General features: G+C 40.3%; 1 pseudogene; it reads left to right on the plus strand.

Moving 5' to 3' along the window:
- The first annotated feature begins 535 nt into the window (after positions 1-535).
- Positions 536-17,816, plus strand: LOC132229617 (small ribosomal subunit protein eS4, X isoform-like; annotated as a pseudogene).
- Positions 17,817-18,613: the final 797 nt, after the last annotated feature.

An 18,613-nucleotide genomic window follows, 5' to 3' on the forward strand; every position in this document is an offset into this window, starting at 1 on the left:
TATTTAAAAGTAGACTAGAAAGAAACCCAGGTCATAGTAAACAATTTTGTACCATCCCCTTGAGGAATCAACTTATTGGATTTTTTTCTATTTCTTGTTTATCTCCTTCTGTGTCTATACCACAGCTTCCCAGAGACTTTATTAGTGCTCTTGGCAGCTCTGGTTACAAATGGAGAACTAATGATTTCCCTATGGAGGGCTCAAATATCCTTGGAGAGAAGGCTGAACTGAAAATTTTCAGGCAACTACTACATTCTCTCCTAGTGTGGCAGCTGGTCTGCTGGAGAGAAGAACAGGAAGTCCCTGACCGAAGAGTAGGCTGTGTTCTAAAAGCAGCAGAGTGAAAACTCATAACCTAGTTCCCCATGGAAAGACTTAACCATTAACAGTGATTAACTATCATTAGAGAATACTGGCTGGATCAAGTTTGTTTAACCCCTACCCTACCAGAGGTGCAGTGATAACAGTATTAGTTTAAAGAAGTCTAACTTCCTAACCATGTGTGTCATGCCAAAGTACTTGTTTCTGAGGGGAAATGCATTGCAAGCAAGCAGGGCCTCAGAAAGTCAATGTGGTCTTGCAAGGCAATGAGTGTAAGCACTGTCTCAAGCTTATAGCAGCAGTAGGACAAGAAATGGGACAAGCGGTACATCCTCCACTACTATTAATACTCAAGGATGGCTTGTGGGCATACAGCCTACTTAGTCACACAGGGACCCATGTTTAGAAAAACCCTGTCTTTTGGTCACCGCCTTGAAATTTTTAATAGATTCTGAACAAGAGGCCCCACATTTTAATTTAGCATTGGACCCCACAAATCATGCAGCCGGTCCTGCTAATACTATCTTAAAATTAACAAAGTGCTTTTCCATACATTACCTCACTTTATCATCACAAATGCCCGTGAAGTAGTAAGACAGATGTTACTGTCTCTGCTTTACAGTTATGTAAATAGATGCTCAAAGGAGCAAGGCATTTGCTTTACAAAGTTAAATGCAAGAGCTGAACCTAAATCCATGATTTTCCATTAGCCCCGCTGCCTCCAGATATCCTGAACTGTGGTTCCATTACAGAATAATATAAAATGACAGGTTGGGCAATGGGAATAGCCTCCTATTCTCAGTAGCTCTACATTACTAGTATTATTTCATCTCAAATTCTTTCTAAGTGACAAGATCTTGCTCCTTTTTGACAAGATCAACTTCTTTCTTTTCTATTTCTTAACAGTCCTTAATGTTTTGTTTTGTTTTTTGTGTTGTTGTTTTTTTTGCTATTCAGTCATTATCTAAATCCCACTGATCTTCTGTGTACATGTTCTTTTCCTAATTGGCAGGGTCATATGTGGGTTTCCCGTGCTTGTTTGACCCCTGTCAGTACACAGCAATGACTTGTGATCTTGCTAACCAAGTGTGTGGGATTTCTGGGTAACTTTGTCTTAGCTTTATGCAGTAAGAACAGAGTTCTAATTAGGAATCCCGTGAGGCATGGCTGAAAAATGTTGAATAGCACATGATAAAGTACTAGTACATCTATCCCTGTTAGAAAATGCTTAGGCGTAGATGAAGGAAAGATGAGTGATGATAAGATATCAGGTTTGAGGATTGCAGAAGCCCCTAGAATGTGCACATCACGGCAGGAACAACCAGGGGTTTCTCACTCTGCACGGTAGATCTGAAGATGGGAAGTTACTCAAGGCTTCCATCATAAAAGCAGTTTTAAAGCCTCTAAGGACAAGAAAATTATTTTTCTCTCTAAGGTGTATAAAGGACCATATTTAGGTTACACAGGTCTTTGGTCTTGGGGGTAAGTTATAGGCACCCCAATGGTGAATCTGGCTGAACTCCAGGTGAGCTATTTACTATGTACCATATAAAAGAGACAGAGAAGTCGTTATAAAAGATTATATTCCAGTGACACCCCCAGTTTCAGAAAATTACTGAGTAAAAACAATTAGTATCTTAATAACATATTCTAGATCTCAACCCATGGAGTACCCAGTATAGAGAAAAAGGCATGAGCACTTGAACCATACAGACCTACGATAGCATCCGAGCTTACTTATGCACATTTTTGTAGGTGTGGACAATTTATTTAACCTCAAATTTTTCCGACTTTCTAAGAAAGTGGGAAATAATAACATCTCCATTCGTTTGTCAGGAATAATAAACAACCTTATCTCATAGCGCTGGACACAGAGTATGTGCTCAAAAGGGAAAGCTGCTACTATTTATTTCCCTCCAATCAAGTTGACAACCCTTGGCTTGCCTGGGAAACATTCTTTTTCATCCTGACTTGACCCTTTACCCAGTAGCACAGAGTCTATAGTTGTCAATAGCCAAAGTGAGGGGCAGCTCCTCTATTTCCAGGTTACAGAATCTTAAAATTGGAGTGGGGGGAAATGTAGTCCTCCTTTTATGTTGGCTCAAACCCTGGCACTCCTTCTCAACCCGACCCACCCACCCACCCCCACTCACACACAAATATACAGTATATTTTAAACTATTCTGCTGCATCCTCCATTTCATCTATCGCTACTCCGACCCAACACTAGTGTGGCCAGATTCCAAGATCAACTTTATTCTAAGAGAATCTGTTATTTGGGCACCACTGTGCATTACAAGAGGGGAAGCAGTTTGATTACATGCTGCTTTCAACACCGAGTCATTTTGTATAAGCTGCAATTAAACATTTACAATCATTTGAGAGTAGTAAGAGAGACATAGTTTTACAACATAATTGTGATGTTGGCTTTGCAGCGTTTTTCTTTATATCTAAATGTTTGTAATCATGCAATGTTGGTATATGTATAGAAGCTCCCTATAGAAGAAGCAAATAATCTATAGTTTTATAAAGAAACACTGAACTTTTTGTTACTGCCAACTTATAAATAATATTTAAAACATTTTATGTAGTCTAAGAATTTATGAGTTTTTCATGTTTTGAATTATGACAATACTTTTTTAAAATATATTTTTATTGATTTCAGACAGGAACAGAGAAGAAAAGAGAGATAGAAACATCAATGATGAGAGAATTATTGATCAGCTGGCTCCTGCACACTCCACACTGGGGATCAAGCCCACAACCTGGGCATGTGCCCTGACTGGGAATCCAACCATGACCTCCTGGTTCATAGGTCAATGCTCAAGCACTGAGCCATGCTGGCCAGGTGAATAGTGACAATACTTTTGATTTCTATGTGCAAATGGTAACAATGAGCATCTTATTTTTCTAAAAGGACTATCACCTCTTGCCACAACTAATGAAATCTAAACAGCAACTGCTTGAGTCACTTTGTAATTAACTAACTCTATCTCTCCATAATTATAACAATCTAAAAAGCTGAACTTATAGTACAAAATTGAATAATTTTAGCAAGTTTTGCTAAGTCTGTCTGCCAAGTAAGTGACCACAGTTATGATTTGTGTTCCTTGCTTCCACACCTGGCTCCAGTGTACTAGCACTACAGAAGATGTTTTCAATGCAGGGAAGAAAGCCAACATAGTAAAATAAACTCACAAGACTACTAGTCAAAAAGCATGGGTTCTTTTTCCTACCTGCTGGAGGATGAATGCTTGTATGCCCTCTAAATTCTAAGTTGAAATCCTAATGTCCAATGTGATAGTATTAGAAGGTGGGAGTTTGGTCCCGCTGGTTTTGCTCAGTGGATAGCACTTCGGCCTGCAGACTGAAGGGTTCTGGGTTTAATTTCTATCAAGGGCACATGCCCAGGTTGCAGGCTTGATCCTCATAGGGGGCATACAGGAGGCGGCCGATCAATGATTCTCTCTCATTATTGATGTTTCTATCTCTCTTCCCCGGTCCCTTCCTCTCTGAAAACAATAAAAATATCCTATCTAATAAAAGACCAAAAGGGTAATTGACCGTACCTTCACTACACTTCCCATTGGCTAATCAGGGTGATATGCAAATTAACCACCAACAAAGATGGCAGTTAATTTGCATACGTAGGCTCCAAGCAGTGGAGTGAAGCCAAACATACCCGAAGCCGGCCAAACAGGGAGGCCTCACCTCCCCGGGATCAGCGGAGCCACGAGGCCTCACTGCCCTGGGATCAGCGGAGCCATGAAGCCTGACGGCTGCGGGGGGAGGGCGGTCTCTGGCCAGAGCCCAGCCAGAGTGAAGGCCTGGGTCCTGGGTGCCAGAGGAAAACTTGTGCCAGCAGCCAAGGGAAGGGAAGGCCTATCGCACAAATCTCTTCATGCAACAGGCATCTAGTATTTTTAATAAAAAGAAGGTGGAAGTTTGGGACAGGGAGGGCAATGATTAAGTCATGAAGCCAGAGTCCTCAAGAATGGCATTAGTGCTCGTATAAAGGAGGCTCCAGAGAGCTCCCTCTTACCTGCCACCATGTGAGGCTGCAACAAGAAGTCTCAGAAGAGGATCCTTACCCTGATCTCAGACTCCCAGCCTCCACAACTGTGAGAAATAAATGTCTGTTGTTTATAGGCCACCCAGTCTGCGGTATTTTGTTACAGCAGTCCAAATGCACTAAGACACTACTTTTGAATTTCCCAGCATCTGATCTTAAACTAATCACTTCATCTCTCTGAGACTTGTTCTTTATTTGAATCTTAAAATTTGGCTACAGTAAACTATGAGATCTATACCAGTTATCAACTCCTGTGACCCAGTTTTCCAGGAACCTTACGTTTACATAAAGGATAGGCCCACACACTACCTTGCCCGCTTGGCCTGTCTTGCCTGTCATATTATAAGGCAAAAAAATATTCTGCTAGAATGAATTAAAGAAAATCATTAAAGGTATAAATGGGAGAAGCAATGCGGCTGAATCTGTTCCCCTAACTCTGTATTAGTGAATTGTTAACTCATATCGAGAACATCGTGACCTTAAATGGCAAATAGATGGAAACTGAGACATGAAACATTTGTCCCAGGTTAACCACTCAAGTCATGGCAAGGCCAAGACTAAAACTAAGGTCTCCTAACTCCAGTCTATTGTTATTACTGATTTGTAAATTGCCAGTGTTTCTTAACATTAATATGACAATGGGTGAGACTTTGAGAAATTTTATTCAAGTGAAATTTGAAGCCACATTGCTCATATTCTTGTGTACTTCCCAGTAATTTCTGTCTCAAAAGTATGTAGAATTCTGGAGAATGAGAAAGGTATGAATGATGAAAGGAAGCCTTTAGCCTCTCAAACACTGAACTAATCCCAAACCCCTGAAGTTTCTTGTGGCATCCATGGATGCTATAAAAAACCACTTTCTTTTATTTGTTCCTTTTTTGTTTGTTAATCCTCGCTTGGGAATATTAGCAGGTAAAAGATCACAATCCCTCTGGAAACTGGCATTTAGTTTCCTTTAGAATCTTGTACAACTTGTTTCTTAGGTGACTGTTTCTTCTCCAGGTTATTTTATATAAGCAGTCATCTGCACTACTGATTTAAAGTTTTAAAATGTATTTACTATATGCTGTGGAAACTTATAGCTCCTCACCCAAATCTGTTTTTCTCTGAGTGTGACATCTCTTTTCTGCTGAGAATCTGACTGACCCAGATGCTGAAAAGAGGATGTTGATGGCCCTTTGGCAGGAAAACACAGCAACCAACAGCCATGGGTAGTTCAGTGAAGAGACATTTTCCCTTGGTCTCAGGTCCCTTCTGAGTCCCCCAAGCAGAGGAATCAAGCCTTGAGAAGAGATAAGGAGGTGGTCTGACATAAAAAGAAACCGCCACCCCTGAGAAAGAGAGAGAGAGAGAGAGAGAGAGAGAGAGAGAGAGAGAGAGGCCCATACACAAATATAAGTATGAACTTTCAAAATAGCAGATAAATAAATTCCATTAAATAATGGTGTTGAAAGAATGAGCCAATATAAAAAGAATGTGTGAAGGTCAAGTTTCAAAAAGTACTAGGGAAACAAACTGACTCAGGTGCCCTATAATCAATTTTTCACAGCTGGAATCACTGAGATTGTCAAGTGGGTTTCACAATTTACCTGCAATCATAGGAACCCAGGAGCAGAAGTAGCCTTGGATTTTTGCTTGGCTTTTTTGAGTCACACTGCCTCTAAGGATGTGGCCTTTTACATTTAATCCACTGGAAAAAATATTAGTGAGTGACTGAGAACCATAAACAGGCAGTCATATGTCCTGCAAGGGAATGAAAAAGTTACAAAATGACTTTCCAAACAGAAGAAAGCAAAATCAATCCTTCTGTGTTTACTAGTAAAAAGCTACAAAAGAGCATGTCATTCAATTAACCTTAAAGATTTATCTGTAAATGACATGTTATAAATGTACTAGAGGCCCAGTGCACGAAATTCCTGCACTTGAGGGGGGTCCCTTAGCCTGGCCTGAGCTCTCTGGCAGTCCAGGAGTACTTGGGGGAAGTCTAAGCCATCAGTCGGACATCCTTCGTGCTGCCGTGAAGGTGGGAGAGGATCCCACTGCAGCGAAGGCGGGAGAGGTTCCACCACCACCATTGTGCTCGCCAGCTGTGAGCCCAGCTTCTGGCTCAGTGCCGCTCCCCCTGTGGAAGCGCAGTGACCACCAGGGGGCAGCTCCTGCATTGAGCATCTGCCCCTGGTGGTCAGTGCGCATCATAGTCATTCTAAAGTCAAGCCGAAACCAGCTCTCCAAAATCCCCTGAGGGGTTCCGGATTGCAAGAGGATGCAGGCCAGGCTGAGGGATCCCATCGGTGCATGATTGGGGCTGGCGAGGGAACCAGGAGGCTGGCCAGCCAGGGAGGGACTGCAGGAGGGCTCCAGGGCATGTCTGGCCCATCTCACTCAGTCCCGATTGGCTGGAAACCAGCAGCAAGCTAACCTACCGGTCAGAGTGTGCACCCTAGTGGTCAGTGCATGTCATAGCGAGCGGTTGAGCAACCTTAGCGTATCATTAGCATATTACGTTTTGATTGGTTGAACGGCCGACTGGACGACCGGACACTTAGGCTTTTATTATATAGGATACTGTAAGGGCACACATCTAGAGTTTTTATTTATTTTAGAGAGAGAGAGGATGGGAGAGAGAGAGAAACATCAATGTGAGAGAGAAACATCAATCAGATGTTTCGAATATGCACCTGACCAGTGATTTAACCCCTAACCTTTTGGTGTATGGAATGACACTCCAACAACTGAGCCACCCAGCCAGGGCTAGACTTTATTTTTGATCATAGATATAACTCAAATCAGTGTTGAATTCTAATATCATAGAACTAGCTGTTCAGCTAATATCCATAGCCCAAGGTAATTTAATAATAATAAAACAAGACAGTATTTTTAATTAAATAAATGGAACATGAAATATATTGTAATAATATGTAATTCATGTAATAATATTGGAGGTGGGACAAGTTAGAGCCTTCCTCATAATAAAGTATTAATTATTAACTAGGTTAAGTAGTTTCTTTTTAGAGCTTACAAAACTCATCAAACTGGAATTCTCCTATGAAGTATGTTCATCTTCAAAATTATATTAACATTTGAAAAAGCTTTTGTAAATGTGGGCATGATTTTTTTTTTCCCGGGTATTACATGAAACAACGTATCATATTTCTGACTAGGATGTGCTAGCATTAGGGATGTCTGTGACCTTCTCAACACACTTGGTCAACATCTATCCATCACCTTTTAAGATGGCTCTAGATCACTTTGTAAATGAAAAATAACTGTTCTAATACTTTTCAACACGGGTATGGGTGGCTGGTGTGGAGTTGCCACCACAGTGATCAACATGTATATCTGTGTCTGCGAACATGCACATACACTCACATGTTTAGGAAAAGTTCTCTTTAAGCTGGCAATAAGGGGCTATCATTCATAACTCTCTGTTTTTGTCCAAAGAGTCATATCTCAATTTCCAAACTGGCATTAAGACACTCTAAAGGCATGCCTTACAGTCTTTCCATTTCATTTCCAGGCATTAATCTTCTCCATTCTGCACCTCCTTATCTATTTATCCCTCTATTGGTCCTTTCTCTCCACACATTTGATCATGTTGTCCTCACTTCTTTCCTCCTAACCAAATTCTATCCATTATTTATGCCCAGTTTAAATTCTTCCTCTCCTATAAAATGGCCCTAAAGTATTTCAGCCCAATATTCACCCTCTCCTTTTCTCGTCTGGCACTGTGAGTCTGCCTTACTAATTTTAAAATTAATTATTCACTACCTTATGAGAGATATATTAATATTGAAGCTAGCCTCTTAGAGTTTTATCATTTTACTATGTCTGTAATTACTGGAACTTGCCTGAGTGAATCTGTGTGTGTATGTGTGACAGGAAATTCAAACAAGATACAAATAAGGGCAGGAAAGAGATGAAATGGGACTTTTCAATTATGTAAAGGTCTATATTGCCTTTTTATTTTTTATAATTTATGCTTTGTTTGTCACTTATTTCAATGGCAGAGATGTGCCATTTTAAAAAGTTCCTGGTAAGACTTAACATAACAATTAATAACGATTGACAATCAATATTTTTGCTTGATTTATGATATACTGAACCAGATTACTGATTAATACATACAAGCCTAGAGTCAGAGCTGGGATTAGGGGGGAAAAGGAAAAACAAAACAGTAACAATAAAAACCTAGGTTGGTACTTTAGCTTGTTGTATTTCTCTTGGCTCAAGCCCACATTCAAAGACCCAGGAAAACCTCTTTGGATAGTCAGATCAGCACAAACCAAGTTAACCTTGCAAGTACACTTCCAGAAAGAAGAAAAACCCTAATTTAAAGAAGGAAAAGTAACCAACAAACATCAAAACTGAAATGTCCCAAAAGCCCACGATGTTCCTGTGTCTTTAAGTGTCTTAGAAGTGTCCCCTGGGGTTGGTCCCTAAGGAAGCTCCTTGCGCTGCTCCTCAGGTCTGCTTTACCTCCGTCTGGAGTGGCACCCCTTGGTGGTCTGTTCACCTCTTTGCTGGTCTCCCCTTGCCTGTGTTCTCTCTATGCAAAGATAACCTTCGGTAGGAGAAGATGGGAGTTCCTGGTCAGTGATTACAGCTCCCCTGCAGATCTTTGAGTTCAGGCTAGAAAGCTTTCCTCTTAATGTGTGTCCTCTCTGTTTGGAGAGCTATTGTCTCTGCATAAGAATCCTTGCTCATGTCCTGACCGGTTTGGGTCAGTGGGTAGAGCGTTGGCCTGCGGACTGAAAGGTCCCAGATTCTATTCTGGTCAAGGGCATGTACCTTGATTGCGGGCACATCCCCAGCAGGGGGTGTGCAGGAGGCAGCTGAATCGATGTTTCTCTCTCATCGATGTTTCTAACTATGCTTCTCCTTCTCCCTTCCTCTCTGTAAAAGAAAAGAATCCTCTCTCTGAATGAGGTCATTCTGTTTCTTCCCTTGTATTGCCTTGTAGTTCAGATTATGCCTGTGCTGCAAGAATCTCCTCAAACTCTCTCTGACCTGGGGTCCCTTCTTCCTCTAAGCACTAGGCATTTGCTTCTCAATCTTCTAAATCCATTCCCCATCCCCCACGACCACACACACACTGAAGAGGACGAGGGGCTGGCAACTGACTCCCCAATAACTCTCATTAAGCTCCATGTAGGAGCAAAGTTTCTACACTAGGTGAGGCACCTTCTTCAGCAACTCCTAGACAGAGAGTCTAGGACTGACCCACGACGGCATGGGAGTGTGTATGCAGGAAGCGGGCATCTGAAAGGATAAAGAGGATAGAAAGAGGCGTGGACTCAGCGTGGCCACAGGAAATAAGGCTGGATGAAGATTCCAAATCACAGGCAGGGAGGAAATTTTAAAAAAGATCATCGTTGGCAAAAATGGCACCAGGAAGGCATTCTGATGCTGTTTATAAAATAACAGCATTATTGATCATAACAGGTGCAGTACTTGGAAGATAAATGCTTGCTAATCATATAATGAACTTATGAACCATAACTATTTGGTATTTTATAATACTCAAAGCTCTTCCAAATATATTACTCATGGGCTTCTCACAATGTTGAAGCAGAATCTGTTGTCATTGTTGTGTAATAGAAGAAAAGGTGGAGGTTAGGTGGGATTCTCTGACCTGAGCAAGATCTCAGAGTAAAAGGAATGAAAGGATCTTACTCTATTTTCTTTCCACTTGTCTGTCTGCCCTGGTGATAAATAGACTTATGCCTTATTCCCAAGAATTAAGCTCCACCTTTTGGCCCAGTGCTGATATCTAAGCTTCAACCCTTGATCCAGCACCAAATCCTTACCTTAAAATCTGCATACATTCCAGACTCTAGTCTAGAGTCTGCTGTGCCCTTTGGATGAAAGCCTGATCCCTGAATAGAAATCTCCAAGCAGACCTCCCTGACTCACTGCCTTCAACTTCCTGAAAGCTACTCAACTCCGCAGGACCTGTGGATATTCTTAGTTCACCAGTGCCTCTCTCTACATCAAGCATGTCAGACTCAGAGGCTAACACGGACCAAATAAACGAGGCATGCAGCTTGTAGGCCGTGAGTTTGACATGGTTGCTCTACATCTTTTACATCACCCAGTACTAACTGATTTCCTCATCTGGAAGGTGTAATCACAGAATACATGCAGTACTGTGGGTTTTGTTTTTCTTATTTTTCAAGATCAGAGAGTGTTGAGTACCTACAATAATATACATCCCTCTGCCTGCCCCAAATAAGAGCTTCCCCTCCTGTTTTTCAGTCTTCTGTTGCTGACTGAGCCATGCCCAGTCCTGTCTGGAAATATTGCAGTGGTGACATTAAAACTTTCCTCTTAAAATTCCAGCTCTGAGTGAAGGTCCATTCCAAGCCTCTTCAAAGCAATAAAAAAGTGAGTCATAAGAGACTTTTTCAATGACAAAGATGTTCAACCCATAGTGTAATCCCTTATGATTTTGAAGAACTCTTTTCATAACATTATTTTCTCTAAGTAAATTTAGAATGTGTGGATAATAATGTGGTCGGGGCCACAGGAAACTACAAATATCAGTGAACAACCTTTAATAAGACATGAAAATTCTCAATATGTGTTGGTACTGGTTTCCCATAAGAACAGATATTTCACAAGAAAAAGGGCAAAGCTGCCAACTAATCTTCAGATCAGAAGCAGGCACTAGGAGTGTTCCGGCAACTGCACAGAGATATCAAAGCTAGCACTTTGTCTTTTGATGAAGTATTGCCCTTTTCCCCCAAGTAATATCTAATTATTAATGCTCTTCCCAAGAATAGTAACATCCGTGCCCATGTGCTCATTGTCAGGGGCCCGTGCCCATGTGTGTCGTTGTCACAGAGCAGACACCGGCTGATAATTATAAGGGCTTCTCTATTTCATGAATAAGGAAAAGGTTATTAGCAGATATATTGTTTTAGGATGCCATTTCCAGATGTGTTAAATAAAACCAGCTCTCACCCAAAAGCCACCTTTACTCCTTTTCTAATGAACTAATATTAGCACAATTGAGCAAATGGTATAGGTAAAAAGACATGGAGAATCTGAAAATTATGATCTGAACCTAATTCCAGTCCTTATTATTGGTATGAATTTGGCTTAAAAATATCTTTAGGCCTCAGTATCCTCATCTGTAAAGTAGGCCCATCAGTACTGCTTAGTTTATTATTATGAGGAAAAATGGGTGAAAGTATATATTATAAAGCCTTATACAAATATGTGATTATTATTCTTATACTGACATTCTGAGATAGTTTTCAAAGAAGCACAGCTAGACAGAGAGTTTCTGATGGTAATATGACTACACTCTTCCAGAAGTCACAAGGGGGGTGGGTGAGGAGGGGGCCACTAATATGGTTCAGTTCACTTCCTGTCCAAAAAGTATCATCACAACAGGAATCTTTGAATAGCAGACACAGGTCACATGGTTTAAGAGATATTTGAGCCCCATAAAAGCATGTCCATCAGCATTAAATAAATTGAAATTTGTTTTAATAAAATTTAAATATGAATGAAACCCATGCACTTCTAGTATCTCATCAAATAAATATATCTGTATGACTAAAGGCAGAATTTTTTTCCCAGCAATAAAGAGAAATTCTAATCTTTTACTTTTTTGTTCCTTTCACTTGAACCAATGAAGAAACTCAGTGAGTATCCAGATTGAGTAATATATTTCACATGAAGGCAGGCATGTATTGCACAAATTTCTATCCAAAGACATTTAAACTATCTAATGAAGCAAAGTCTGCCTATGAGCTCCTCCCAAGTTATCAAAGACACCTCAATAGTCACTCATATTTGCACCTTTTACCCCAAACGTTATGAACAGTTCTAGATATCCTGTTAACACAATACTGCAGTCTGCTCATAAGAAAATAAACGGTCACTTACTAGGCACCTGCTCTATGCCAGACAGAGTGCCAATCACTGAGAAGAGAGAGATGAACAATACAGTCAGGTTCTCAGTCAACTGATTCACAAGGTTCATCCTCCATTAGTGCCACCATCATGTGAGCAAGGAGGAGGGGAGACTGCAAATGTGGCACTTGTGGGCCCCTTCTAGATCCTGGGCTTTGATGACTCCAACTGTGGTCACTGCTCCCAACCTCCTCCAGTTCCTAAACAGAGCTTCCTGTCTCTAGGATGGCCTTCTTTCTGTGTCTAGAAGATATTATCTTCAGATATCCTTGTGCTTCCTTTCTCATGTGTAAATATTCATGAGTACAAGTGGAAGAAAAAAATAAACAAAGGCCTTTCCTGTCTACTGGAAAACATGTGAAGGGAATAAGAATTTGTTCATTTGCCCATTCATTAAAGCTAATGAGCACTGAAGACTTTCTGAGATAAATATAAGTTTCTGGAGACACAAAGATGGAAAAAGACACTTTCTGCTTGAAAGAAAGCCCCAGTTCAGTAGCAGGGTGCAGGCATATTAATAATATGGTGACACTAGGCAAATGTTATACTAGTGGTGGATGTAGGTACCAGGATCAATGGAAGCACTAAGGAGGACACTGCCTATTTCTAGAGTTTTGTGGAAGGAATAAGCTTTACCAGACCTTTGAGGGGAAGATGGAAAATTGGAATCCAAAAGGGGAGGAAAGAGGAGCTCTAAGATAAGAAGCGTGTACCAAGAGTTTTAGACATAAAAGGCCATAGCTCAGGGACTCCAAGCATACAACATGGCTGTGCTGTAGAGAGAGGCCAGAAAGAGGCTGGGAAGGTGGGTGACTTTGAAGGTGTTGGACAGTAGAATATGGGGTTGGGACTTTTATTTTCTGGGCAGAGAATTTAAAGCAAGAAAGTGATGCATACAAACCTGAGTTTTGGTAATATTCTTCTGAAGAGTGTAGACAATGGACTGCAAAATGGAAACAAACTTCAGTTAATAATTTATTAGATGAATGGAAATGATTAATGTGAGAAAATAAAGAGTAATAAATTCAAATGTGCCATAGCCAGTTTAATAAATTCAAATGTGCCTCAGTGGATAGAGCATCAGCCTGTGGACCAAAGGGTCCCAGGTTCTATTCTGGTCAAAGGCACGTACCTTGGTTGCAGGCTCTTTCTGGCTCAAGCCCTGGTCGGGGCACATGCAGAAGGCAAGAAACTGATGTGTTTCTCTCTGTCTCTCCCTCTCTCTTCTATTCTCCCTAAAAATTAATGGAAAAAATCCTTGGGTGAGGATTAACAAAAATATAAAAATAATAATTAATTAATAAATTCAAAAACAAGATCTTTCAGAGGTAAAATCAGCAGTACCTCAAGGCAAAGTGAATGAGGGTAGTGAGCAGTAGGTAGAAATAAATAACTTGGAGCTTTTCCTCCAAGACAAATGATTGAGTTGGAATATCATTGACTGAGATAGAAAGAAAAATATTTTAAGAGAAGTAGTAAAGAGCAAAGATTAACAGTTTGCTTTAAGTTTATTGAGTTTGAAGTACCCAATGCCATCTACCTGCTGTCTAACAGCAGTTGGAATTACAGGTCTGGAGAATACCAACTAAAAACATTAATTGGAGTTCATTAGCATAAATACTTCATGGTTGAGATAATATATGAGGGCAAAAAGAAAAAATTGCAGGGAACCCCAACTGAGGAGTAGGATGAATGATGAGTAGAAGGAATCTGTTCCATAGTCATAGCCATGACCTTGGAGTTTCACACTAATACATATAAGTATTCTATGTTATAAGACCATCCTCAAAGAGGCCAAAACCCTACCAAGGAAAAATGAAACTGAACAAAAAGCAGGCTGCAGGGTGTGATGCCTTTCCTAGCTCTTTTTCCTTTGCTGATCTTTTCAAACAAAAGAATTTTAAATGCACATATATTATGTTAGTATCTTTCATGCATTAATTCATTCTTTGATTCTTTTGTCAAATGGAAAACTCGTTTCACAGTACTGCTATACAGCCACCATCTAGTGGCAAAATTTGGTAACAACAGAACTGTAAATTGGGGGTGAAGGTGCTTCACTGGAAGTTTTAAGAATTTGCTTCCTGAAAGGCAGTCCATGATGACAGAGAATGGGAAGAAGCAGGTTTTCTATAATTTTTTAAAAAAATTTAAATTTATTTCAGAGAGGAAGGGAGAAGGAGAGGGAGAGAGAGATAGAAACATTAATGATGAGAGAGAATCTTCGATCACTGCCACCTGCATGCCCCCTAGTGGGGATTGAGCCCAAAACCTGGCATTTACCCTATCTGGGAATTGAATGGTAAATTCATGGTTCATGGGTTGACGCTCAACCATGAGCCACACCAGCCAGTCTAATTTTCATGAGCAGTAATTATGGGAAATAGAAACTTACATTTATGAGTGCCTTTCCTTTGAGTGCTCTAGGGGACCCTGGTATGAGCCACAGCTTCTGTAGGATTATCTGGTCTCAGGTGACATGGCAACACCTAATTAGACTGATAGAAACATGATCAGTACCCACAACCAGTCTTTATAATCCAAACATTTTATCATGTCCTACAGAGCTTTATAGGATCTAGCCACTGGCCATCTCTCCAGCCTTTTGTCACTTTGACCTTTGACCATTATAACACAGCCACAGAGACCTCCTTGTTATTACTTAAACATAAATTCATTCCAGCCACAGGGCCTTTCTATTTACTATTTCACCTCTTCCACCAATTCTTTCTACCACTTCTCCTTCTCCTCTTAGGTCTCTGTTTAAATATTTCTTTCTCAGAGAGATCTTCCCTGATAACTCTAACTCAAAACCCTTCTTCCCCCAGTTTATTTCTTCCTTGGCACTTAGCACTATCTGAAGTTATATTATTCACTTACTTGGCAAAAAAAATAAAAAATAAAAAAATCTACAGTGCAAATTCCATGAGAGAATGAATTTGAACTGCATTGTTTACTAGCACCTAGCGGAGTGCTATCACATAAAAGGTGTTCAACAAATAATTGAGGACTGAGTGAATTAACCTAGGGCAGTGATGGTCAATCTATGACACGCGAACTCATTTTTTTGGTTGATTTTTCTTTGTTAAATGGCATTTAAATATATAAAATAAATATCAAAAATATAAGTCTTTGTTTTACTATGGTTGCAAATATCAAAAAATTTCTATATGTGACACGGCACCAGAGTTAAGTTAGGGTTTTTCAAAATGCTGACACGCCGAGCTCAAAGGGTTCGCCATCACTGACATAGGGGGTTCCTAGGCAGTGTCTGGGCAAAAGATAGAGTTGAGCAGACTGCAATCTACACAGAATCATGTGACGAAAAGACCCGGGCCAAAGATTTTGATATACAAGTAAGAAGGTCCAGCATGTAATGGACACATCCTCCTTAAGGTTTGCTAACCAAGTGTGGCCAAGGCAGATAGTGTGAACTTGAGGCTTACTCAACAGTTAGGAATCAAGAGTTCAAATAACAGACTGTTGGTGGTGAAGGGGTTAGAATAGAGGCTCCGGGCTTTATAGGAAGCTAGTTCTCAACCCCCCTCCAAGCAATTTATCCATCTACTCAAAAGACCTATATCAACAAGGACTTGTATGCCCTAACAAGAGAGGAAGTAAAGAAAATCTGCATACAGCAGTTTATTAAGATTGAAACTAGACCACCAACTTACAGCATACAAAAAAATAAACTCAAAATGGATAAAGGACTTAAACATAAGATGGGAAACCATAAAAATCTTAGAGGAATCCATAGGCAGCAAAATATCAGACATATGTCATAGCAATATCTTTACCGATACAACTCCTAGGACAATGGAAACTAAGGAGAAAATAAACAAATGATACTACATCAAAATAAAAAGCTTCTGCACAGCAAAAGACACCATCAACAAAACAACAATAGAGCCAACAATTAGACTGATAGAAACATGATCAGTCTTTATAATTCAAACACTTTTTTTGCCAATGTTACATCCAATAAGGGTTTAATCTCCAAAATTTATAGGGAACTCATACAACTTAACAAAAGCAAGATAAATAATCCAACCAAAATATGGGCAAAGGACATAAATAGACACTTTTCAAAAGTGGACATACAGAAGACCAAGAGACATTTGAAAACATGCTCAAAGTCACTAATCATCCAAGAGATGCAAATCAAAATGACAATGAGGTACCATCTCACACCTGTCAGAATGTCTATCATCAACAAAGGACAGGTGCTGACAAGGATACAGGGGGAAAAGAAACCCTCATGCACTGCTGGTGGGAATGCAGCCAGGTGCAACCACTGTGGAAACAGTATGGAATTTTCTCAAAAAATTAAAAATGGAACACCCATTTGACCCAGTAATCCCACTTCTAGGAATATTTCCAAAGAAATCAGAAACACCAATCAGAAAGGATATATGAACCCCTATGTTCATAGCAGCACAATGTGCAATAGCTAAGATTTGGAAACAGCCTAAGTGCCCATTAGCAGGTGAGTGGATTAAAAACAGTGATACATCTACACAATGGAATACTACGCTGCTGTAAAAAAGAAACTCTTACCATTCGCAACAGCATATGGATGGACATGGAGAGCATTATGCTAAGTGAAATAAGCCAGTCGGAGAAAGATAAGTATCACATGATCTCACTTATTTGTGGAACATAATGAACAAAAGTAGATCCAGAGACACAGAAGCATCAAATAGACTCAGAGAGAAGGCAGGGGAAGGTGGAGGGGGTGGAGCAGGTTAGGTAGGTAAGAGATCAACCAAAGGACTTATATGCATGCATATAAGCAAAACCAATGGACACAGACAGTGGGGGGGGGTCGGTAAGGGCACGTGCTGGGGGGTGGGAGTGGCCAGGCAGAGGTCAATTGAGGAAAAAAGAGACATATGTAATACTTTAAATAATAAAGCATCTAAATTTTTTTTAAAGGGTTGATGGCAAGGTCAAGATCAATATAACCTACCTTGCTGACTTTATGGGTAATATCAGCAAAGGCAAGACTGGAGAGAATTTCCGTCTGATCTATGACACCAAGGATCACTTTGCTGTTCATCGGATGATACCTGAAGATGCCAAGTATAAGTTATGCAAAATGAAAAAAATCTTGGTGAGCACAAAAGGAATCCCTCATCTGGTGACCCATGATGCTTGCACCATCCACTACCCTGTGCCCTTTATCAAGGTGAATGGTAACATTCACCTTGCAAAATTACTTATTTCATCACATTGGACAATGGTAACCTGAGTATGGTGACTGGAGGTGCTAACCTGGGAATAACTGGTGTGATCACCTACAGAAAGACACGCTGGTTATTTTGACATAGTTCATGTGAAAGATGCCAGTGGCAACAGCTTTTCCACCCAGCTCTCCAACATTTTTGTTATTGTTAAGGGCAACAGACCATGGATTTGTTCTCCCTGTGGAAAGAGTACCCATCTCACCATTGCTACAGAGAAAGACAAGAGGTTGGCAGCCAAATTGAGCAGTGGGTGAAATGAGCTGTAGGTGATATGACTGGAAGGGTCCTTGTACTTAACTAAAGACAATGCAGCATGGAAAGAAATGGAGATTCCTCCAGGATATACCACCATTATGTGGATTCCATAGGCCTGTGGAACTCTACAGCTATATTTTTAAATTAGTACACAAGATGAGTATAATGTGTGCATTCTGAAGATATGTTGTTTGTCATGTACTTGTTCTTGTGTTTTACAATAGTAAAACACGTTTACATATGACCTCCTTTATTCTCACCTATAATTCTGCTGAGTAGTAGGCAGAATAGGTTTTTTTATTTATTATTATATTTTAAAAACTTTTGTTATAGAATACTTCAAATACACAGAGAATAACATAATGAACCCCATGTACCTATCATCCAACTTCTACAGTTATCAAGTATAATCAATCTCACAACCTATACAGACATGTACAATGCATAAATTTTAATCAAATCTCAGACATATCTGAGACCAGTGTGGATCAGAAGAGAAAATTTGTAATTTTATTTTATGAACAGGGTTTTCCACATCATCTCCACAGAGAAGATGACTTGCCCAAAACATTTACCTAGTCTTAGAACTGAGGCTAGAACTTATGGTGTGAGAGCGAGGGTGGAGAAGATTTGAATATGGACAGCTACACCCTTCACTAGACTTTTAGGCATATGGGGCATATGGCAATTCTCTCTCCCTCTCCCTCTCCCTCTCCCTCTCCCTCTCCCTCTCCCTCTCCCTCTCCCTCTCCCTCTCCCTCTCCCTCTCCCTCTCCCTCTCCCTCTCCTTCTCCCT

This window comes from Myotis daubentonii, chromosome 3 (assembly GCF_963259705.1).
Source record: "Myotis daubentonii chromosome 3, mMyoDau2.1, whole genome shotgun sequence".
NCBI lineage: Eukaryota > Metazoa > Chordata > Mammalia > Chiroptera > Vespertilionidae > Myotis > Myotis daubentonii.